The 23943-nt window shown below is 43.4% G+C and overlaps 1 long non-coding RNA gene across 2 annotated transcripts; it reads left to right on the forward strand.

Annotated features, from left to right (window-relative positions):
- Window positions 1-11384: 11384 nt before the first annotated feature.
- LOC121094271 lies at window positions 11385-22192 on the forward strand. 2 transcript variants are annotated; one of them, XR_005829793.1, is made up of 6 exons: window positions 11385-16158; window positions 16730-16870; window positions 17668-17874; window positions 18025-18108; window positions 20883-20984; window positions 21849-22192. It is a non-coding gene; the product is annotated as an uncharacterized LOC121094271 (long non-coding RNA). The 2 variants fall into 2 exon arrangements; XR_005829792.1 differs by having other exon boundaries at window positions 11385-16870.
- The last annotated feature ends 1751 nt before the right edge of the window (window positions 22193-23943 follow it).

Here is a 23943-nt window from a genome sequence, read left to right on the forward strand (position 1 = left end):
TGGGTTGAGCCCTGCTGTCTTTAATGGCCTGTGAGCCTTCCTGTATTGGAGTGAACTGCTGAGGACACCGACAGTCTCACCATTGCTGTATTGATTGGCAATTGGCATTTTGTCAGAAGCCAAGGGATTTGGAAGGGTCCGTGTTCAGTGTGCTCTTACTATTCAGTCCCCTAATGCAGGACAGTCTATTTATTTACAGATGTATGGACTGGAATTTTTGGCAGTTATCTTTATCAGTGATAATGATAAATTATCTCTCTATTGGCTTAAGCTATCCATTTGCGTCCTGCCTCAGCAATTATGTTTTATGCTTGCAAGTGATTGCTAGAATGCTCACTTTTGAACACACTGGTTCTCTTTCTGTGCAGCACAAAAATAAGCTGTTTTGTGGAAACAGAAATGTTGGGTATTGGTAGGACATTGTGGGCTTACAACGTGTGGTTGTAAGGAAGATTGGCATGGAAAACCAGGATCCTGAGTTCTGATCTTGACTTGCTGGGTGATATTAGGTGAGTTAATTGATCCTTTTAGTGCTTATCACTCAGTAAACCATGAATCACACCTCCTGTGTACAAGGGTGTTTATCAAGATTTTAAGAACATCTTTATGTGAACATTCCCAGTGCCACGTTATGTCGCTGATAAGGTTTATATTTTGCATAATGGATCACCTTGTGATCCTCAATGTTTTTAACTACTGTATTGATTTCCATTTCTAACAGATACAGGCAAAAATACGTCCTTGGCACTTAACATTCCAGTTTAATGCTGTATCACACCCACACCTTGCAGTGCAGTAATATTTAAAAAAACAAACAACAACAACCCCCAAAACAACAAAACCTCGAAGGAAAAGCAAGGCTGCCCAGCCAACTGACAAATTGACACGTTTTTTTGTTCTGAAAGGATGGATTCTTAGCTGGCCTCTACCATCTTGAGTGCGCGTGAAGGCAAAAAAAATAATCATGGTGTAGTTGCTCGGCTGGGCTTTTAGACTGCTTTGTGGTGGTGATGCAATGACCAAAGTTCAGCCCGGTGGTTTTGTGATCCGACCAGTGTGAGGGAGGTCAGGTTCAGGTTATGGTTTTGGTCTCCTGCTGTGTTTGTTTTCTTCCCCACACACAGAAAGAGAATGTGTTAAGTGTTACAGCTGTTTTCTCCTGCCCACCCTCCCCCTTCTTCTAGGCTCTTCTTCTTTCTACCTGAATTCTCCTGTGGGACTGACAGTTTTTAAGCTTCTCACTTCTTTGTTGCCATTAAGTATTACAATTCCCACAGAGTCTGTAAAATATCCCTTGCTCATTTTCACTTTCTTCTAGGAGTTGCTTCCCAGATCCTCTTAATTTGGTTTGAGAATTTGGAATTAGCTGTAACCATCAGGTAAAACGACAATCTTGAATAGACAGCCACCTGCTTAGAAGGTCAGTTGTTAGCTGTAATTAAATGTTGTGTTACGATGCTAGAATATTTTACAAGGTGTAGAACTTGGATAGCCAGCACAGAAACCATCCTGTTTTAGAATGTTGCCAACAACTGCAGATGCGTGTTTACATTGACACAGATTCTTATTTTTTGTCCCAAGAACATCTTTTTTTCACTTTTCCTGCCACCAGTTCTGTAAGGGCATGTAGATTTCTTTTTTTATATAGCTACTGCTACCACCAGTCAAGGAGATAGGTACGAATGCTAGCCAAATGCGATTCAGATGAGAACAAGACTAAAAAGAGAGGAGACAAACATGCCTGTAATATTTGCTGGCTCTCCAGTAATGGCTTACGTAAAAGAAAGCTGGTTATCAGTTATTCATCAGAGAATTTATGTGTCATTTGAAATACAGAGGAGTGCTAGATATAACTGTACTGAAATTAAAAGGCGAATTAGGTTCATACATATACACCAAACTTCAGGCAGATATATGTAACATCAAGACTCCCACCCACCTTTACCACTTCATTACTGACACGCATCCTGTATTCCATTAACCACATCATTCACCCTTCGCTTCACTCTTCATTTGTTGTAGCCTCTTCGTTAAATGCACTATTTCTATATGGAGAGCACACCATTAATGAGTTTTATTGGCAGTTTGCTACTGAACAGCCTAGAGCAGGAGCTGGAGTGACTCAGAGTAGGAAAGGCTGTGCAGCGTGCAACTCCCTGTGCATGAATTTGCAGAGATAATAAGCTTCATTCTGATCTTCTGAGTTTAGCTCCGCTGGTTTCATGCTTTCCAGTGGTGCAAATCGGGTCTGTGCTTGATGACTCTGACACCGCCCAGGTTAGGCTGCGGTGAGGATGCTGTGGGTTAGTCACGACCTTATTCCTTCTGAACTCTCTGACTGTCTAGGACCGATCCTGGATGTGAGGAAGAAGGAGTTTACCAGTGTGGTTAGAAACTGCCCTCCCTTTGTGCACTCCCTTCTCGACGTGTGGTTTGCAGGAGGGTACCTCTGGCCAGAGCTGCCTGCGTGCTGTCGCCCTCGGCCACTGCAGCTGTGGAGCTGCGCGAGGCACTTGCCAGCTGTATGCGGCGGTGACAAAAAATGGAGAGAGTGAGCGGGAGAAATCCCCTGATGGTTGTAGAAAGAGTTATTACTTGAGTTTTCTAAGTTTTTCATCTATCTTTAGTGTTTTCCAACTATATAATCTGGGAAAAATATGACCTCTATGCCTAAAACTTAAAAAATATATTCAAGAATAGTGTTGAAGTGTCCATAATCCTGAGTCCTCAGATACAGGCAGGAAAGTAAAAAAAGATTTACTGAGATTTAGTTACTGAGATGAAAGAAACCCACAGCTCAATTTGCAAGTGTAATTCTGGTCCACAAAAAGCTGTGTATTGCCGCTCTTTCTTATTACTGGCATAACTTTCAACATAAAATATCAACAGGAATGCGTATGGATACTTTGTTATGAAGAATGTAATTAGAAATAAATGGGAATCATTGATTAAGCTGGTTAATCTTACAACATATGGAACACTGTCATTTGGACCATCACTTTTAGTCTTTTAAGTGCCAGCAGAAAAGGCACCGTTAAAGGTGTGGTATGTTTACTTGTGATTTCTTCTCTGCATATCTTTATTTCTGGCTATATTAAAATTATTTGATATTTTACATAAGTGCATTGAAAACCAGGAAAATGCATAGAAGTCATTTATCATTTTATTGATATAAATTCCTGTTAATTTAAATGCGGACACTACCTGTTGGGAAAGTTGAAACCTCTTTCCTGGGATAGCTGGTACGGAATGAAAGTCATGCTTGGCTGTAGTCCCGCTGCTTTGTTAGCATGAGGGGTTTGTCTGGTTACTGGTGAAGTGGAGGACCTGGGGCCGGTCCTGATGCCCAGCGGTGAGTGCGGGGTGCTGTGGTCGCACCACCGTTACGCCAGGGAGCGGCCACCTGGTTGGTGCTGGCTGCGCTTTTGGCCCTCCGCTGTTGTAGAAACTGCTTCCCTGTAGGTCCTTTGAATTCTGTCACTGCCTGCCAGACCCGTGGGGCCCCTCCAGCCTCTGACATCAGTGCCAAACTCCACGTGTTTTTTTTTACTCTGTTACTTTTTCAGAGAATCCCGAGGGTCCCGTTTGGCCACTCGGTGGAAAACCGGAGGGTGGGAGAAAGCTTGCAAGGTCACCTCTGTTTGGAAGCAGCTCCCTTGGCCCCCAGCCCTCCCCTCAGCAGCTGGCTTTCAAACGGCAGGGGAAGGCGGCCTTGATGCGGCCCAGGGGAAGGGCCCGCTCAGCGTATGAAGACTCAGTGTCCTCGTTGTGGGGCAGTGATGGGGAAGGCTGCTCCCTTGCAGGGAGAGCCTTGCGTTTCTCTCTGCGTGTCTGTTCTCCCATTGTCGCAGACTTCAGGGCCGTATTTACTTTTGCCTGCCTGGAGCTAGGTGTGGTGTATAAGCACTTTTGTACTAGGGTAGGGTGTGATTCTGCTCTGTTAGAGCCTGAGGGTTGCAAGTAGATAGTTTACTAATTCTGGGGTCCCAGAGGGCACGAGGTGTGGGTCTCCTACTGCTTGTGCTATGCTAAGTAGTGATCACGCACCAACTTTTAGGCAACCTGACTAGCAAGTTCTAAAATAACCCAGCTTATGTGGCTTAAAGAGTTAGTGCTGTGCAGCTGAGTCACTGTAACCTGCTGGGTGCTCACTCACAGCCTTCCCTCGCTGCCAAAACCACTTTAGCACAGACTACCCTTAAGCTAAGCCATTCCTTTTGGCAGTCACGAGTAAGGACTGCATATGGTCACACAGGTGATAAGCAGTAGTGCATGAAGTCATAGTAACCTGATTGCCTTTGGTTATATGTGTAAAATATCGTTTCAAGGGTCTCTTTTCAACAAGAGAGAATTATTTCATTTTTTAACCATTCGGGATCAAATTTATCCCAGTGGGGATCTATACAGGGTTAATCAATAGTGCTAAATTTAAGAAGGAAAGAATAAGTATCTTTTAAGGAATAGTCAAGGAACATTCTTCTATTTTAAATAAATGATACATTTTTTTCATGGAAAGAGTGTTCAGCAAAAGAAGTAGTGCACAGTAAAATTTAGTGGGTATTTAGTGGGACAGAGAAATTTCTTTTGGTGTTTTCAGGTGCTTGTAGTGTTTAGGTTAATCCAGTAAAATCCTTCTTTGTCCTATAGGTAAAGGGTCTGTATTAAACTTGTGGCTTCCACAAGGAGGAGGAAAATTTTATGCAAGTGTTTGAACACGAGAGGTGGACTGAGGGAAGCAGAAGGAAAAGGCCAGGACCCACAGGACTCCTACAACCACCCATGTGGCGGTATTGATCTCTCTTAAAGTTGTGGTTTTCAACCAGGATTTGACTTAATTCCAAGACAAAAGTATGAAAATACAAGAACATGAATTAGAAAATGTTGGCAATTGGTTAGTAGAGGAAAATGGTGAGGAAGAAGAAGGAAGGAAGGGATGTCAGTGTGAGTGAGATGTCAGTGTATGAGGTCAGAGAGGCAGCATGCAGAGGTGAGTTGGTATTTGAACGTGCAGGGAACGAGGCAAGGAGGGGACGGTTTGGTTCCATGACATGCAGTTGCGGGATCAACAACTGTTAAAGGGCACATATAAAGGCATTTGGAAAATCAGTGCTATGTGTAGGCTAGGTTTTGAAGTGTGGGTTGAAATGATGATATAAAAAATTTCAGTTTCTTTAAAAAGGAAGGACGTAATTTTAATGGTATGTTTGAGGACACAGTGAAAAGTCACAAGCTGGGAAATAACAAATGCTTATCAAAGCTAGAAACGTGACCTTTGCTAGTTGTGCTCTAGTACTGCTGGCGTTTAGAGGACCACATGCTCTTTTTCAGTTAGAATAATATGCTTGTCAGTAGATGCCACTTCTGCACTATGCTACAGTGTTCATAGGTCTCTCTTCAGATGACTGAGGAAAAAACCCCAAAGTTATGAAGGTATAAAGGAAAATTAGCTCAGATATTTTACTTGCACATTTCACAGCATGGTTGCAAAAGTGTGGCAGATTTTTCTTGGAAAATTAGGATGCATTCCAGCAGAAATTGATGCAGACACTCAGCTTTTTCCTGAAAAAGAGCTTTCACTGTTCCTCATAGCTAAGTATTTAGAGCTTGCAGGACAGGGCCTAAAAAGCCACGCATCCTTCTGGTTTTTTCTGTTGGGTGGGGTTTTTTTCCCCTCCAGGAAAACAAAACTCTCCATGTTTCCATGTTAAAATGACTGGAAATTGAACTTAGGGGGATCTAGCATGTGATTACTTTTTTTAGACAGGATTTTCTTCGTAGCTGAATAGGACTGAGTCTTTTTTTTCTCCCAAACCAGATGGTAAGTGATTCAGTACTTTTAGCAGTAGAAAAATGATTTGTTTTCTTTCCTCAGTAGTTGGTGTGAATGTACTTTTCTTTACCTATTTACATATTATGTAAACACACTTTACCAGCATTTATGTATATAGTTTATAGTCCTAATCCTGCAGGCAGCCCTGTATAGGCAAGGCTTTGCACACAGAAGGAGCTGACATTGCTTACAGAGAGCTGTTCGCATGGAACTCGTGGCAGGGTTGTGACTGTATTTTTATGTATGCAGTTACATTTATGACACTGTATGAAGATGCCAACAGAACCGTAAGTCCACAAAACAGCTGAGTAACTTTGGGCACTTTTTTCACCTAAGTCTCTGGGGATGCCTTTGATCTGTTCTGCTGTCTTCCTGCGGTAGGCTGTAGTCCTTTTGAGTTAAAGCTAAAAGCTTCATCCTTGTTGCAGTGTGTTGGGGTGAGTTCATCCTGGTGTACAGGGGGAGTGAGGGCCTCATTCGTGTGACCTTTTGGACTTGTACTGATGCTACTAGGGAGACTTCGGAAAGGTTTCCAGTAATGGTGAGAAATATTTGAGAGAATATTAAAAAAAAAAAATCTTTCCCATGTGTACCTGATATCTCGATCTTACCTGCATCTATGTTTGTGTGTGTACGGTATTAAAACCAAATGCTACATGCACCACTGCTCCTTGTTTTGTGCTAAATAAAACATACATGTAAACCATGTATTTACACCGTGTCAGCATATGGGTATTTGAGGCAGAACGGAAGGATCTGTAGCTGATAGTGGACTGCATTGTAGGGAAACAGTATGTTACAGTGTCCAGCCACTGATTCCTTATACAAGAAGGTGCAGGCAAGCTTGCCCAAGTGCCCTTACAGTTGTCCTTGCCCAGCAGTTATAAGAACTGTTTTGTACATCTGATGTGCTTTTACCCTAGTTTGTCTGAGAATTACAACGCTGAATGCATGGAGCCATACTGCAGCTTTACTAAGATGATAATACTCCACTTAAAAAATAATGGCCAGTTTCTGTGTTTACAAATGTGGCTGTACACAGTTGGAACGGGATTGTCTGATTCTGTTCTGGGTTTTCGCCTCATCTACGTACGCTTAGCTGAGTCGCTGCAGGTTCGCCCACAGAGGAGCTAGCCACTTGTCTTGTTTTCCAGGTTTACCAGAGAGTCGAAACCCAGATCTTGGCATCTCCCACTTGAAAAATGTGACAATCTTCTGCTTCCGTGAGTTCTAGTAGCGGAAAAAAACCCACATGAATTAATGTCAGAAATACTGTGCTGTGGCATGTCAAGTTTTTCCTCTCAATTAAATTGTTCAGTGGAAGGGTGGCAGAAGAGGGCCCTTGAAACGAGCACTTTTTTGACATGGATCAGTAGTCAAGCTGGGGTGATTCACGGTGCCTTGTATTTGTGGAATAAATGACTTTTCCCTTTATGCAAGGGGAATTGTTTCGGGTGAGTGTGCCTCTCAGGCTATGTGGCTGTTGATATGGTCACGCAAGGTGGCAGAATACTGTCGGTAGGACACACAATCCTGCGGGATGCTGCTGCGTGGGGTAGCGTGTGAATCACGACCGGGGTCAGGCTGCCTGCTGGGAAGAGCAAGAGCTTGTTTGGCCAGCGAGCTCTGTGTGTTCCGTACCGAGAGCCGTGCCTCTGGACATACCTCATCATGGTTGCAAACGCTCACATTTGGTAACTGGGAATTGCTTTTTTACATCACCAGAAACAAAAGCACAAAGCAATGGTTATGAACTGTAAACACTGTATCTGTACAAGAGCTGAATGGTGACTCCGAACCCAGCTCTTGCAGGCATGCAGGGACAGCAGGATTAAGATTTCTGTTATCTTAGACTGTTGCTGTGCATGCTCGTGCTCATTGGAATTGCCTCCCGACTGGCAGCAGAGTGCTTGCTTCCCAGTGCCGCAGCTCCTGGTGCCCCCTGGCACCATGCTGCCTGTCCCTCACCAGCCGGGTGTTGCACCGGGAATGATACCGTGCCTGAGAGTGTGACAGTGGCTGTGACACGTATAGCGAATGAAGGCTGTCCAGCAGAAGTTAAACCAGGTGATCTGTCAGTCAGGGAGAATAAGCAAAACGTGCCCTCAGTGCAGAGGGCTCTGAAGAAACAGGGTTGGAGACCAGTTACCTGTTACCTCCTGTGAGCTCCAGGGAGTAAATAGTGTGGAGAAAACTTGGCTCAAAGCTTTTAGGACTAAGGAATTGCCGGAAGCTCTAGGTTACTTAGGACATAAGCACGCATTTATAAGCACTGGAAGTACTGAAGAGAGTTTCTTCTGGTTTCAGTTAATAACAGGGCATGTTGTGTACGGTTTGTTTGCTTGGTTGGTTCATTTTATTGTGTGTAAATACACTGTAGAAACAATTTTGTCTTTGTTCAGTGTTACTCAGCTGGCGTGCTTCTTGTAAATCTAATGAATTAAGGGGAATAAGTAACCTGCTCTGGTCTGTCCATTTAAAGTAAAGGCCCGCGAGGGGTATGGTGGGACTGCAGAGGAGTGAGAAGGACGGTGAGCAGGGGAGGCAGTGTGTGCAGCAGAACAGAAAGCTCCAGGCCACGTGTGCTGCGGGCACGGCAGCACACTGGTGATGCAAGTTGCCTTGGTGAAAAAGGAGTTCTGCTCTTCCATGTGTGGTACGAAACTCAAGCTCCGCTGAGCTTGGTGGAAATGACGTGGTTTTGCACTAGGGCAAGTGAGAGCAGAATCTGGCCAACTGTTAATGGCTTTTTATATTTGGGCCTGAAATAAAGTGGCTGTGTATGCAAATAATTGTGCAAGTGTGACTCCTAAGCGACTTATAAAGGGAGAATTCAGTATTTAATTGTAGGAAATACAAACTGTTTGGCACCAATTTCCTGGTTTGGCTGAGCTGTACTTGACCTGTGACAGAGAGAGCAAAGGTGATTTCAAGCCCTGGGATCCAAGGGGCCAGTGTGTAATGTAACTCAAGGCAGAGTCAGCGCATAGGCTGCTTTGTAACTATAGATGCTTATTCTGTGTACAAAACCAGTTGATTCATTCTCTTTTGTTTCCATTATCTCATCTCAATCTTTATGTGTGAATCTGAGCTATTTTACTTCAAGGGGGTGGCATATAACTAGAATTAAAAAAAAAGGATGTAAAAACAAGAAGTTTGTTGTTTTGATATAAAGATGTTCTGATGTAACCAAAATGATCAAACTGGTTAAATCTGTGTGCAGCATCTGAAAACTGTGAGAAGCCTAACAAGTTGAAAATAACCTTTCTTCTGTTCTGTGTCCTGCATTTCTTGCAATATTTTGACCCATGCCTTGGAACAAGGATAGTTTATCCCTTGGAATATAAAAGAGACTATTGGAAGCAATCACGTTGCTGTAGCTTAACACAATGTCACTCCTCAGCTGTGCTTCAGGAACCAGCTGAACTTCAGGAACTCTGCTCTCATGCCCTGTGGTGAAATGATACCTGTTGGGAGTTGTGGTAAGCTGTCCTTATGCCTAGAAATGTGGCCGTCCCATTCAAACTCCTGAGAGCAGAGGACATTTTTCCTGAGGCCAAGATTTAAAAATGCTTTCACTTTTCAGAAAACCTTCAGAATTTGACAAAGTAAATGTTACTTTGCAAGCTTCCCCCCACCCCCCTTCTATGATGTAAAAGTATAGTGCAAGTGTGGATTGTGTGGAGAGACATCAGATTTTGTTGGGACATAAGCATGAGCCTAGAGCTGATGGGGTAGGTTTGAAAATACTTTCTGGCAAAAGTAGCACTGGCTGAGCATCAGAGGCTCGCATCCAGTTGACATCACTGGAAGATGCACATACAAAGTAAAGTACGATGTGGACTTTAAGCTTCTGTTCCTGTGGTATGTGAGGTTTTATACTACACAGAAGAGTTGGACCATTCACTTTTCTGGGTAACTGATATAAACCAGGTATCTGTGATCTCTTCCAGTCTGCTGTCTCTGGGGTGCGCCTCCATGACTTTAACGGAGTCCCACATACACACAACAAGGATAGTGTGTCTGGCTGAAGGAAGGGGCGTTTCCATGTTCTGTTGCTGACTGAGTTCCCCTATGATCACGTCTGATGTACAGGAACACTGAAACCATATCAAGAATACGGTCTCTCTCATGCCCAGCCACACAGAGACGTCCCTGTTGGTGTGTGCCTCCTCCCTTTGACTATCTGTCCTTTTAGATGCAGGGTGTCTGGGACAGGCGCTGTCGGTCAGCGTGCCAGAGCCTGCGGGCACTGCTGGAATAGAGGGAGCAGCTTTCCTTCCGCTCTGCTGCTTGGGTGTGACTGAGGGCTGAGCTGGAAAGCTGCTGGGTGGCTGGCTTGCTTTTCTAGGTGAACCCAGCGAAGCAGGTGGATTGGCTGAGGAGTCCTGCATTGCTCTGGCTGGCACCAAGTGTGGCTGGATACCTCAGAATTCCCAGAGCTGCTCAGCTCTAAGCCCTGTCTATGCATCTCCAGCACCAGGAACGTCTCCAGGGAACGGAGGTTACTAGATTGGAGGATGTGAGTTACATTAAAAGGCCAGTCCCTGGGGGTTTAGGAGTGATAGCAGAATAAATACTTATAACTTGCTTTCATGTTACATGGCATGGGACTTGTTCTTCCTTGCAGATGACCTCTCCAGTGCTGCTCTGTGATAGCTCCTAAAGCCTTGATTTGACACTAACCTCTGGTGTGCTGTGGGCCAGCAGGTCTGCACAGCAGCAGGCCCACCAGTCTTCCTACAGAGAGTTAAAGGATTTTTGGAGAAGCTGAGTGATTAAAAAACCTGCCACTCTCTTCTCTGGCAGTTCCCTGCGTTCAAGTGTCCCTCCCTCATCTCTGGCATAGCTGGGCAGCAGGCTGGGGAGGCAAGAAGCACTGGTTTTATTGTCTTTCAGATGCTCGGGGCTGGTGATGTTAGGTGCTGTAAGTGTAGATTTTTTGAGAGGAGAGTTGTCGAGGAGGGAGAAGCATCGCTATGAAGTGAACTGGAGGCGTAGTACTTTGACCTCTTGGCACACAGGGCAGGCTGAGGAGAAAGGAGTAAGATTAACCGAAAGAAAATCCTCTTAATCTGGGTGATGTCAGTTTGTCAGTTTGGTAGCTATGCAGCTGCAAGCCTGCTGCTGCCTGCTTTGCAAGGGGCAGACCATTGATTCCAAGGCATGCAGAGTGCAGCACACTTAGGGCTCTGTGGTGCTGACAAGCTGATACCGCCCAGAATAACTGCAGAGAGCATGGTCATGTCCAACACGAGGTACATTTTAAGAACTGAAAAAACCCTGTTACCCACTGTGTCACTCTTGAAGACAACATGTGGCGCACACCCATGCTGAAACCTAAACCTCCCTTGCTTTCTGCTCCCCAGTAGCTTCATACACGTATTCAGCTTCTCCTTAGTGTGAGCCCCGAGGCGAGAATCAGTGCAGCACAGGGGTCGGAAGTGCTTTGGGGTTCCCTGGGCCAGCTGGATGTGCAGCAGTCCTGTGCCTTTTGACCTGCGAAGCACTGGAGCACTTGGGTAACGTCGCTGGGCAGGGCAGAGGGGTGGAGCAGGCATACTGTGTATATGCAGTGTATATGCAGTGTATACTGTGTGTACACAGTGTATGGATCCCTGGCAAGGCTGAGAGCCCATTTTGGGGTGCGGAGGCAATATTGTGGGTCAAAGAACGTGGGACAGAGTTAGGTAAGAGGATGTGAGAGCACGCTTGGTATTTGGCTGCTAAGCAGGAGGCAAGAAAGGATTTTACTGTTTGTGGCTGGAGGGATGGATCAGGTTGAGAAGAATCTGGTTGGGCTGTGGTGTAATTGTACAATATACCCAGAATTTGCAATTTATCCCAGACTAGACTGGAAATGTTCTGGTATTTTTCCGTAGTGCTTACAAGCATCTGATAGTGACCATGCTGGGCACCTAACTCGCTGCCCAGAGCACTGACAATGTGTCCCCTCTTGTTTGTCTGCCCACACCTGCAGATTTAATACTTCTTTCTTTTTTGGAGAATACAGCCCTTTCCTGTCCTGTCCTGTCTCTTGTGCCATTCTCAGGGAGACGTGGTGCAATGATAGCACTTCCTAGTGAGGGGCTGGTGAATCACTTTGTTGGTGTTCATGAATCTCTTTTTGCTACCAGTTTCTGCACTGGTCTTAATATAATTTCCAAAAGCAAAAGTAATTTCAGGGCCTTTTCTTTTCGTTAAAGAGACAATACTGAAATTACCTCATTGCATACTGTACCCAAGCTCCCAGTGCGCTGCAGAAGAGCTCTTCCAAATCTATTTGTGTAGCTGAAGGTATTGCCACCTATCCAATTGATCCAAGTGCAGAGCTTGCTTGCAGCAGGGCAGGGAGAGGGAGCACATACGTTTGTCTCACAGGGAGCACATACGTTTTAAACTTAGCTTAAAGTTTAAAGCTGTGCTGTGGGTCTGATAACCTCTTGCACGGGAGCAGAAGTGCTCTGAGCTGTCATGGCTAGGTGTGCAAAGGCTCATCTGCTAGTAGAGATCCTCCAATATTTTATTGCCTGCCTAGGAAATGTAACTGGTTGTTCACCTCCATCAGCTTTGCACCTTAAGTGGTGTAATGAAGGCAGGAAGCAGGAGTAAGTAGGTCCTTCAGAATTTCCTTGTCCAAGGGAAGAACAGATGGCAGGCTGTGTGGTTGTATCAAGTCAATGTCAAAGGTCTTTAACATGCATCCTCTTATGCATTGGCACAGAGCTCTTTCTGTCCCCCCCTTTTCTGGGGAAAAAGGAGTTGCACATGGTGTGAATATGATCTTGTGAAGGTAAAGGCACTTGTGGTTTATTCTTGGCAAAGCCTGAGGCTGCTTTAAAGTCATCTTTATGACAGCACTAATATTCTGGCAACCACAGGGTCAGGGCATTGCGTGAGAAGCACAGAGGTACCTTTGCATGTTACCTTGTTCGATGGGCCAAGTGTCCCTCCGTTACAGAGATCCAACCCATTTCTCCAACCAAGCACAGCATGAGGTCTGGCAAGCCCACCGCTGCCCTCAGAGGGTATTTCCCCATTGTTTTGTCTTGACTGTTACGCCTTTCCCTTTCCCTGCAATACATCGCTTGGTGCCGGCTGGTATTTGTAACATGTTCAGTAGAATTTTAAAATGAAACTTCTTTGGAGGAGGTCAGCGTGCCGTGTGGGACATGGCCTGTGTGTGGGCAGCATCTGACAGATTCCTGTCACTGTTACCCAACAGCCTTGTCAGAAATGACAGCACCTGCCTGTGGGCTGCACTAGCAAGGCGATACCAGCCAAAATGGGAAGCGTTAGCAGTGCTGTTTGCCCCAAGTGTTCGTAGTCCCTCCCCACTATGAGAGGCACAATGTAATTGTCTGGATGGATAGTTACATGTGTTAGGATAGTGATACCAGATACCATTCAGTTCTGAGCAGTAGGAGTGTAATGATTATAACAGAAAAGCAGCACAGAAGGTTGCTTTAGAGTTTTTTAGTTATCAGTGACTTTTCTACACACAGGCAGGTAAGGAGGTAACCTATTGTAAAAGATGTCTCATTCCAGAATTAGTGCCAAAGATCAGATCTTCCTGATCCGTTGCTGGGAAGGGAAACTCTGTTCTCACGTTTACCGTGTGCCTACGTGCTGGGGATTTTTCTGTTTAATTTCTCTGTGATGGATGAAATTACTTGAAATCTGCTTTTTATATCACAAGGTTATTTGACTTTTTCTGCCTATGCTGCAGCCATTAGTGCATGTCACGTATGTTATTAGCACTCCATAGCAGTATGCTGGTTTGTGCCTAGTAGCGATTCTCAAAATAGCCATTGCTTCACCCTCTCTCTAAGTTTGTATGCGTCCAAGCCACTGAATTTTCCATGTGGTCCACTGTCAGCCTCCCATTGTAAATTATCTGCCCTTGTAATCCACAGCCTAATTTTTCTTACTCAGTTCAGTGGAACTACTGACCATTGTGTTTAGCAAATCAGGTTGGCGTTTTGAATTTTGAATGAGAATTTCCTAGTTGCATGATTTGTACTTACTTTGTAAGTTTTGTAAGGCTGTTTGGTTCCCTGCTGCCCTGATCTCAAATCTGTGACCTTGGAAATCAGTGGATTTGAACGTAACTATTTTTTCATTTGCAGTCCCCAGAGGATTGTAATTACACTGTTGCCTTGTGACTGTGCTGAATTAAGAATCAGAGCCCAGCTGAAATTCCCAGACCAAAGGATATAATGGCTACTAGTAACCTTGGTGCATTTTTTATGCTTTTTTTCTAAACAATATTTTTTTGCGTTGCATATCGTCAGCATTTTTGGAGGGAAGAAAAATTATTTCTTAGGTACCTATCAAAATTTAAGAAAATGGTGGGTCCTCTTCCCCCTTATGTGCACACCTTCTCCTTCCGTATGTTTTAGTGTTCCGATCATCTCTTTCCATTGTTACAGGAAAACATTTTATAGACAAGGGAAGGAAAAATCCAACAAGTTTACTCTGCCTGTAGGAGCTCTCAGTCTAAGTATGGCAAAATTAGCAAATATGAAATGTAGGTCAATAGTTAAGGACAAGAAGATAGTGAAGTTACAGATACTAAATAAAGACAGGATAAGATCGTTCAAAGAGGCAGGAGGAAGGACAGAGGATACTTGGCAAGAGAGACCTAATGGTATGGGTCAGCTTTACTACGATTGAATCTGAGTGTTATCCCAGATTATGGAGTTACAGCATCCAAAGCCCTCCCAGGGAGACAGATCTTAGCCCAGAGGGTAGCATGGGATAAGGCTAAAAGCACAGAGAAGAAAAGGAGACGCACGAACAAAAGGAATAAGAAGAGTGGAGGGAGTGAGAAAGTGAGCAGGGAGGAAGAAAAGCAAAGGGCTGGGAACAGCCTGGGGTCAGACTGTGTAAACACAAACTGGGGTCTTGAGCAAAGTCAAAGGGAGTTCTCTCAAAAATAACAGTGCTGTCAAGCCCAACACAAGAAGTTGAATTTTACCTGCAAGTAGACTTACGGCAGTTCTGCTCTGTGTTAGGTCTGCATTTGGAATTTCAAGTTTTGTTTTGCTTCTGGAGTCCTCAGTCTTGCATAGTCCCATTATGACAGTGGCGGGCAATGCAGGTTTTAGCGAGAGTGAGTTCCTATCCTTGGGCAGCTGCACCGCTCATGTGCATTTTTAGCAAAGACTGTCCCCAGGGTGCAGGTTAGCTGGTGGAGCTAACAGCAGCCACTTTTTGGAAAGCAGCACCGAACTTGCCACAGGTGCAACTCAGCAGCATTTTCCTGAGCCAGGCGCTGGGACTGTGTGTGGAAAGCTCTGTTTGATGAAATCTGGGGCAGCTGAAGGGCAGACAGGCTATTCTAGTGCTTGCCTGTCTGCTGGAAAAGGTGAAGGTGTACCTGTGCAACGTGGGGAAATACCGGTGTACGCCGAGACTTCCCTAAGAGCTCTGATTAGAAGATGCAAATGTGAAGCTTTAAAAAATTTAATTTATCAACAGAAGAAAAACTAGTAATGAGCTGAACAACTTTCACCTTTCTATCTTTCACCTTTGTAGATACTTTAGCAGCTGAAGATTTAAAATTAATCTAGATGATGTTGGGGCAATCTAACAGCCTCATTAATTTGAGGCTGTTAAAGTCTTCTTGAACAATCTATGGTACTCTTTGGGAGGAGGAGTGTCTTCAAATTAGCTTAACCTTCACTTTATTATTGTTACTGGTTGAATTAATTGCTGTCTTTATCAGGGATCACAAACCCTCCACAAATCTGATTGTATTGACTTATATGTTTTCATTTCTTGAAAGGTGAAGATGTATAAAAAAATAAAGGAACTTTGGTGGCAGTTTGTTAGAGTAAGGAATCAAAACTGTATTTTCAGCACATCTTAGTAATATACGTGAATCTATAGAACATATCTGAAATTTATATGTGTTTGCTCTTGTTCCACTTGTCTTCTCCTCTCCCTTCCCAATCATTGTTTCAAAAATGTCAGAGGAACCACAACTGAGCATATCTCCTGTTCCCACCTGTGCTTTGGGATGCAAAATAATGATGTTAGCACACAGAGACCTTGACTTCCTCTTGGATGCATCTGAACGATTTTATTAGGGAGTCCGCTGTGCCTGTGATCAGTCTGAAAGCAGCTGATGGTGGGCATCACCACAGTATGATACTGGGCTGCTGATCAATTTTGTGTCTTTCAGGAGACTTGAAAAACGAGATTCATCAGGCATCACTCTCTTAAACCACAGCCTCACCATGAGAACATTAGGGCAGCCACGACTGTGCAAAGTATCTTCACCAGCAATCTCTTGCTCTCTGACAAATCTTTTGTCCTTGAAGGTAACTGTGGGTGGTCTTCCTTTGTCTAATTTCTGTAAATTCAGTGTATCACTTTCTAGTTATGCAGCTGATACTCGTGTTTATATGAATGGCTATTTAAAAAAGGAAAGATTAGATGTTTGTTGTTTCATTTCAACATAAATCAAACTTTGTACTCACATAGCAATTCTAATTTAGCCCCAGGAATAGCTTTAGTATTGCTAAGTGTCTGGAGAGTATTGACTACAGAGACATGATTTTAAGCAGGCTATAATAGTTTCTACAGCTGTTAACAGTTCGCAGAAGAAAGGCAGTATTATTCATCGGTGTTTAAAATGTGCATGACTTGCATTGCACAGAAGTCAGATTGGGAGAATGTCAGAATTTTTTTTTCTGAAATTCTGCCAGGAAACTCTTCAATAACTGGAGAAATTCTTTTCACTGGTGAAATCAACATGCAGCACATTGTGTTATTATAATTGCTTATAGCTCACCATGAAAGTTGTCTTTGTATGCGTGGATGTACGGCTTGTACTGTTTTGTTTTTATTTATTCTGCATTCTTTATTATAATGTTCTTTCCTTTTTTCCAGACCAGAAAGATTGTTATTGAGCCTTCCACAAAGCTGAAATAATGCTGTGTGTTAAAAAAATGTTAACAATTTGAAGAAGTTATAAAAATTTATAAGTTGACTGAATACTTTGGAAATTTCTGCATATTTTAATATAAATAGGTAATGCAAATGTTTGTTCTTTGCATTTAGAGGTGGGTCTCTGTTTTCTAAAGGTCTTGTATATAAATTTGATTCTTACAATTACATGAGAACAAACCCAGTATTTTTTCAGATTGTATAATAGGAAAAACGTATTCGCAAAAGACACATAACATACATGGTTATTTCTGAATGTCATGTAGCCATGAGATTTAACATAAATAGTATCAGTTGTTTGAATGACTTCATTAAGTGCGTTAGGGGACTGCCTGTTGCAGACAGATGAGGTCCTTCCATTCAGTTCCATGGGTCCTGGGTTGGCCCACAAAGGAAAAGACTGCTGCAGCAAACTGAGAAATAAGAGGAGATGATTGCTCTATAGATAGCATGAAGTTCCAGATTGCACTGGTAGAACTTGCATAGAAATTCAGTCACACAAAATCAAAGAAATCGCAGAAGACGAAGGAGTTTTTAATTTCAGATGAATTTGGTGTTAGCGATGAGTTCAAGCTTTATTCATAACTGAAATTATAAAACAGAACAAGAGAGTCCAAAATAAAGAAAGGAAGAGTAGAAACAGGTGAAAGGGAAGAGGTAAGTGACAGAATACTGGCAGGGGAGCAAGGACCTAAATGATGACAGGCAGTTTTAGCAAAGAGTAGTCCAAAATGGTAACAGTTCAAATCCACTGGAGGTGCCGGTTGGGTGAATATCTGAAAAGACAGGTATCAGGCTGCTTTCTTGGGGGGGTGGAGGGGAGCAATGTGAGTTTTGGATGGTTATGCAGAGTGGAAAGGGCTTGTTACATTTCCCTGAAGGAGAATGAATGCTGATACTCCAAGACAACTTCTACACAAGCAAGTAAAGCAGCAACTAGGAGTGGACCTGGCGAGTTGCAGCTCTAGCAAGGCCCCCTGGACTGCACGCTGTGTGCAGCTGCTGTGCATTGCCTGTGCTGCCGGGGCACCTCTTCCAGCTTAGTTTTGTCTGAGAGGGATCTGGTCTGCGATGCAAAGCAAAGCACGGTAAGTGGGGCATTTGAGGGGGCTGACTTCAGAAGCACACTGCTAACCCAATGAAAACTAATGTAATGCACCCTGCCAGACTGTAGGGTGGGAGTGGTGACACGGGACAGGGCAGAGGGAATACTCAGCATGCGCTTGTTCATGTTACAGATGCTGGCAGCATGTGGAGCTGACAGCAGTGAAAGCTCAGAGGAGTACAGCACATGAAGAGGTCACCGGGAGCTGTAGTGCAGGGTAAGCCCTCCAGGAAAGAGAAAGGGAGAATGATTGATGCAATGCTGTCTAGGTATGTTTCAAAAATTAAAAAAGATGCAGTTCCCTTAACATATATCTTAAAAGGAAGACCGTGGTATGGTTTTGTCCAATGAAACAATATTATTCAGTAAGGTAGAGGGACAAAAATGGCTTTTAGACATATGCAAGGTGACCGTGAAGTTAGCTCAAGCTTTTTGTTGTCTGCCTTCTCTTCAGAGTAAAGAACACCTCGGGAAAGTTAGTGCCTATCTTAAGGTTACTGTAATTTAGTATTTCAGAATGGATTCCCTCCTGATGAAATTGCCCATGAAATTTTGATAGGGCTGGAAGCACTTTGTAACACCAGCTGCATTAAGAAGTGTGCAAAACTAATGCACAAGAGGCCCAGGTTTTTGATGTGCACTTTTTATAGATCTTTTTCTCAGGACATCCTGGAATGTGCTTTGCTTTGTTGAAAGGCTTCCTTGGTCGTTGTGACCAGTGCTATGAATTAACATTGCTGCTAGCAAGCGGTTTGCTCTGTAGGAAGCTGCTTATAGTTTTCAAAGACTGCTTTCTAGATGGAATCACCATGGTAAATGAACCCTTTAGAACTTACACTCACAAAACTGAATTCAGTTCGAGAAACTGTTGATTCTTCAGTCTTTTGTGAGTCACTTCCACTGTAACATTCTCTGGAATCATTCATTTTTGAGTGTTAAAAATGACTGGTTGGTAATGGGGAGTTATCATAGATTCCACGCTCCTTGTCAGTGTGCCACTTCATACAGTATTTATTCTCACAGACCCTGTTATATAAAAGTACCATTTTACAGAGCGGAGGCACAGGGAGAATAAATGATGTAGATAAGTCTGTGTAAGGAAATATGTTGCAGAACCCATCTGGGGTTTCCTCAGCTTACAATGTTTGGCCACTGGACTAGCTCCCCTCTTGTCGTGCAACAGTTACATTCCTCTCGTGCTATGGCTCTTGGTCATCCCATCCAGCACAGCCAAAAGGCTGCTGCAGATAGAGTGATGGGGTGAGTCTGAATGCTTTCAGGAAGCTGGTAAGATTCTTAACTTTAGTGACAGGATTATGCCAAATAACATGATGATTAGCTGAGACAAATGTGTTTAGTACCCAAGTATAGCACGTTTATGTATGCCAGTACTTTGAAAACAAGGAATGCCAAAGATGCACAGTTATTGTCAAGAACCGTTACCCTTGCTACAAGCAATGGGCATGCACAACAGTTTGGCTTTTGACTTTGCTAAAATGATTTGCTAGTAAGATTTTGGCTTGTGAGACACAATGAAATGCACGAGCAGAACACAAACAGATTTACTAGATCTTGACAGCAGTTGTGAAGATAAATTCTAACAACATGTAGGATTCTCCAGGCCTCTTTCAAAATGACTGTGTTGCCTTGCTAAGTACGCTGATTGTTGCAGGTCTTTGTCCAAGAACAGTCGGCCTTAATTGCTTCTGAGCAGTATTTCTTTGGCAGCTCTCAGATAACAAAAGGCAATCCAGAGAAGTCTGAATGAATCTCTACTTAGAAACTGGCCATGTTCAATCTGTAAAGTATGTAGAATTTAGTAATTAGATTTTTTTTTCCTGAGTAAAAGCCGAAGAGGGCAGTAGGTGCAGGATGTGGAGGGAAGAAGCAGTGCCATGACCCTACAGCATTTCTGCATGTTGAGTCAGGGAGCGACATTTAAACAATTCTCACTGCACCCAATATGAAAAACTATGATGCAGATCAAATTGCTGGCCCTGCTCAGAGAGAGATGAGGAGGAAAAAGGTCAAGGCACCTATCTACAGGTAGCCTTTCCTGTGTTTCAGATGTCAGGGGAGCTTACCAGCAAGCCAAAATACCTTTTCCCCCCTTCTCTTTACATTTTTCTTTCTTTGAGGGAATGAATGGCTCCGGACTTTCCATCTTTAGAGCTGGTGGTTTCCACGCTGCAGTGATTCAGCCAGCATGAACTCTTGACCAAATCCCAGTTTGTTTCCTGGTTTTGTTTTTCTAAAATATTTTACATTTAGCAGGGCATAAAATCTATGTATTGTCGCTACTATGTGACGGTGTTAAGAAGGAGAGTTGCACTCTTTTTACTGGTTAGCTCTCAAAGAGCAGTTCTCTATGCTTCTGAAAATGTTGCAACTGAAACAACTGGAAAGAACTCACTGAATTTTGACTAAAATTAAGACCGAATACTTACATGCTCCTGGCTCTTTGATGCTGTGTGTTTATGTGGAATTTCCTTTGAGGTTTAATAAGGTCTGATTTTTATTTGAGAAATATGCCCTGCCTGAAATGTTCTAAGGTTTAATCAATGTGTTATTTCATAGGAAACTAATATACATTTGTTTAGTTGCTAGATAAATAGATTAGTATTGACAATGATTTTAGGGGATAGTAGGTTGTTAAATTAATGTGAAGGGCCTTGTTCCTTTGCCTCGCTGGATGTTTTTTGATGACTGTATTCTCTGGGGTGCCCTTTCTGGGCAATATGCTGGTGGTTATCCCTGTTATCATCTAAGTGGTATGCTCAGTAAGGACTTAGAGTAGCTTGGCTCTGGAGTTTTAAATACCATGAGAGAGATGCTAGACAGGAAATCTATAGCCTGGGAGTGCTACAAACAAAAGAAATTATACCCTGAAAATTAAAAACATAAAATGCTCTTTCAAAAGTCCATACATTTATATAGGTACATTACCCCAAATGATGCATCATACAAGTAAACAAAATATTGCTGTCATAGGTTTGAGACCAAAGATGGAAACCTATTACAGCTTACCTCTGTGAAAACACAGCATTACTCCCTTCACACCCTGTGTCTTCTTGTTGTTCAGCAGAAATACTGGTATGTACAGCTTCATTTCAGAGTCCCTTTCATGCAGTGACCTCCATTGTCTGCTTTCTATTTTACACTACTTTCCTATATCTCCATAATTTTCTCCTTGTACTCCAGTAACTTGTTGGCCATCTCAGATTCTGCATGGGTTGCCTGAGGCTGTGGGTTGAGGTACTCTAGCTGCGTGGGGCCATCCTTCTTTTCAAATACCAGTACTTTTTAAATGGTACAGGGCATCCAAAATGCAGGACATAGTTGTATGAGTATGCTAGTGACATTACATTGACTAACAAATATTCAGGTTACCAATTATTCAGAAGTGTCTGAACTAAATTTTTTTCTGCAGTGGAAGTTCAGCTTTGTTTTGCATATGTGCAATATGACAAGGTTTCATAACATGATCACGTAGAGGGTTTTTGTACTTTCTAGCCTTGAGTAGAGCTCTAAGTACGGAGCTAATGCAGCCATTGCTACATGCATTGTGTGTAGATTGAAGAGTGGCTCTCTGCTCACATCCACGTGGCACTAATACTGTGTCATCTTGGTCTTGCATGACATTGAGTCAGGTCAGAGCAGACATTTTGCACGTGGAGCAGGTAAGCATCCTTGCTGCTGTGGTTTTGGAATCATTGATGGTAGGTTGCATTGCTGAAGTCAGTGATACAAGATCAATGTAACATCTATAATCACCTCTGGAACCTCAGATTTTCACATTTCAAAATGTAAAACACAACCACCTTTTTGCACTCAATTTTCTAATGCGGCTGGCCCAGTTTGAATGTCTTGTTTTGGAGTGGGAAGCAAGGGCTGTCTGTATGTGGAGGATACTGTATGGTATCCCGTACTCAAATATATTGTTTTCTTCCTGAACAGGGCAAGATGAAAAGGGAAGATAAATTATTTCAGCTAAGTGAATAATTCACACAGAAGACTTTTTCCACACTACCCAACCTTCTCTTCTACTTGCATCATGTTGGTGATGCAATTGCTGTTCTCTGCTATTTATGTACCTTTCAAAATTTCTATTACTTTTTTTACTCTGTGGATTGATATGAAACAGTGTTCTGTGAGCTATCATTAATCCTGGTGTTGGCTTAGTGGGGTTTGGGTGCTCTTACTGTGTTGTTGGTGCTTTCTGTTTGGATGAAAGCACAGACACTTCCAAAATAAATGCTGCTAAGCTGATATAAACCAGTTTCCCTGAAGATTGTTCTGTGAAGCTGAAACACTGGCTTTCTTTAAGTGCATTTGCTGGTACAACTCAATTGCACACATGTTTGCAGATGGTACAAAGAAGAGTGGCAGAAAGAAAGCTCAAGGTAATGGAGTGGAGGAAATGGTCTGCAGTATAGTCTTAAAGGGTGCTGAGCTCTTTCTGTGCTCAGAGATGCTGATTGTGCAGAATCTTCATGTGCATCAAAGGTGAAACTTATACTTAGGCAAGTGCTGGAAGGATCAACTGCTCTGTGACCTGCGTCTCTCAGATATTTTTTTCAGTCTTGTACCTGTTAGCAAGTGGTTCCTGTTCTTTAGACTGCTGTTACCTCCTCCAACAGATAAGGATGGTATGGAATACTGTCGTGTATGTGATGACTGTTCACTGTGGCTAGTTTCTTCTGGTGATGTCAAAAGTTATTTTTTGCCTTTTTGCTTCCCTCACTGATTTTAGGGTTCAAACTTCTAATAGTTAACTGAGTGTCTTTTTCATGCTTTGCAAAATCAGGGATTTCATTGAAGGAGAGTGTTCCAAGATGCTCTTGAGAAACCTCATGTTTGCATCAGGTGACAGAGAATATTAGTAAATCGACTTCTTGAAAAGGAACCTTCAGGATACCATGCTGTCACTGTGTTAGAGTGGTGTGGCCACAGGCGGAACCCAGCTGACACTGCTGCGGTGAGTGCCTGAGCCAGCACAGCAGAACAGCACAGGCAGCTGTTACAGCAGTGCAAGGTCCCAGATTAGCCAAGGCATAAATGCTTTGCTCTATTACAGTCTCACTGCAGCTTCCAGGGAGACAGCATGGGCCTCATGTGGTTCAAGGCGCTCATGCTAGACCAAAGCGCCCAGCCTGAGGACTCTGGTGAAGCTGCGACCATACTAGCTGCTTCCTCTGTCTCCCGCTGAAGGCCTCTGGCTTCCCATTCGGCTGCATGTAAAAACCTCTTTCAGCCAAGAAAGTGTGAGTAATCTCACCCAGCTTCTTGGCATTTGTTGGCAGAGGGTTAACCTTATGTTTCTGAAGGAGGTTTCAAAGGGCATCCATTAACCCAAGGGTCCAGTTGCTTTAGGGAATGGGTGAGGCGTGGATGGATAGGACATGGTTAGGTTGGTTCGGAGGCAAGGAACTGGTAGGAGGAGACACCTCTGCACCAGGGCAGTGTTACTGCTCCCCCTGAGGGTCAGGGGAAAGTAGGTAAGGAGGACATAGACCTGCAGATGTGGAACTAGAATGGGGAAGGGAAGAGGCAGGGGCCAAGGTATGGAAATCTGGCATGAAGCTGGGCCAGGGCCAGGGGGGTTGAAGGTGTTTCTTGAAGTGGAGGGTTGTTGAGTGAGATGATTGGAGGGGGCTTCAGAAGCCAATGCTGGAAAGAAAGGCACCATGCACTTGCAGGACTACAATAAAATATATATACCATCCAGTACCTGCTTGTCCTTGCAAGCAATAAAGAGATTCCTGTGTGGGTCTGCAGTTTTGAAAACATCTATTTATTTTGTCTGCCTCCATGATTAGGAGGCTAATTTAGGGCTTATCTACTTGGGGAAATCCCTGAAAAATAGGCTAGGGTATGAATTTACAGCCTACTTAAAGACCCAGCAGCAAATGCAGTGTAAATTCACACTTCAGCTTACTTCACAGGAACTCCCCCGCAGAAACAAACCCTCAGAGTCACCTCTGTACCTCAGTCTGGTGCTAAAAGTGAGTGCAAGCTTTGCAAAATGTGGGCCTCCAATTCCATTTTTATA

This window comes from Falco naumanni, chromosome 9 (genome assembly GCF_017639655.2).
Source record: "Falco naumanni isolate bFalNau1 chromosome 9, bFalNau1.pat, whole genome shotgun sequence".
Classification (NCBI taxonomy): domain Eukaryota; kingdom Metazoa; phylum Chordata; class Aves; order Falconiformes; family Falconidae; genus Falco; species Falco naumanni.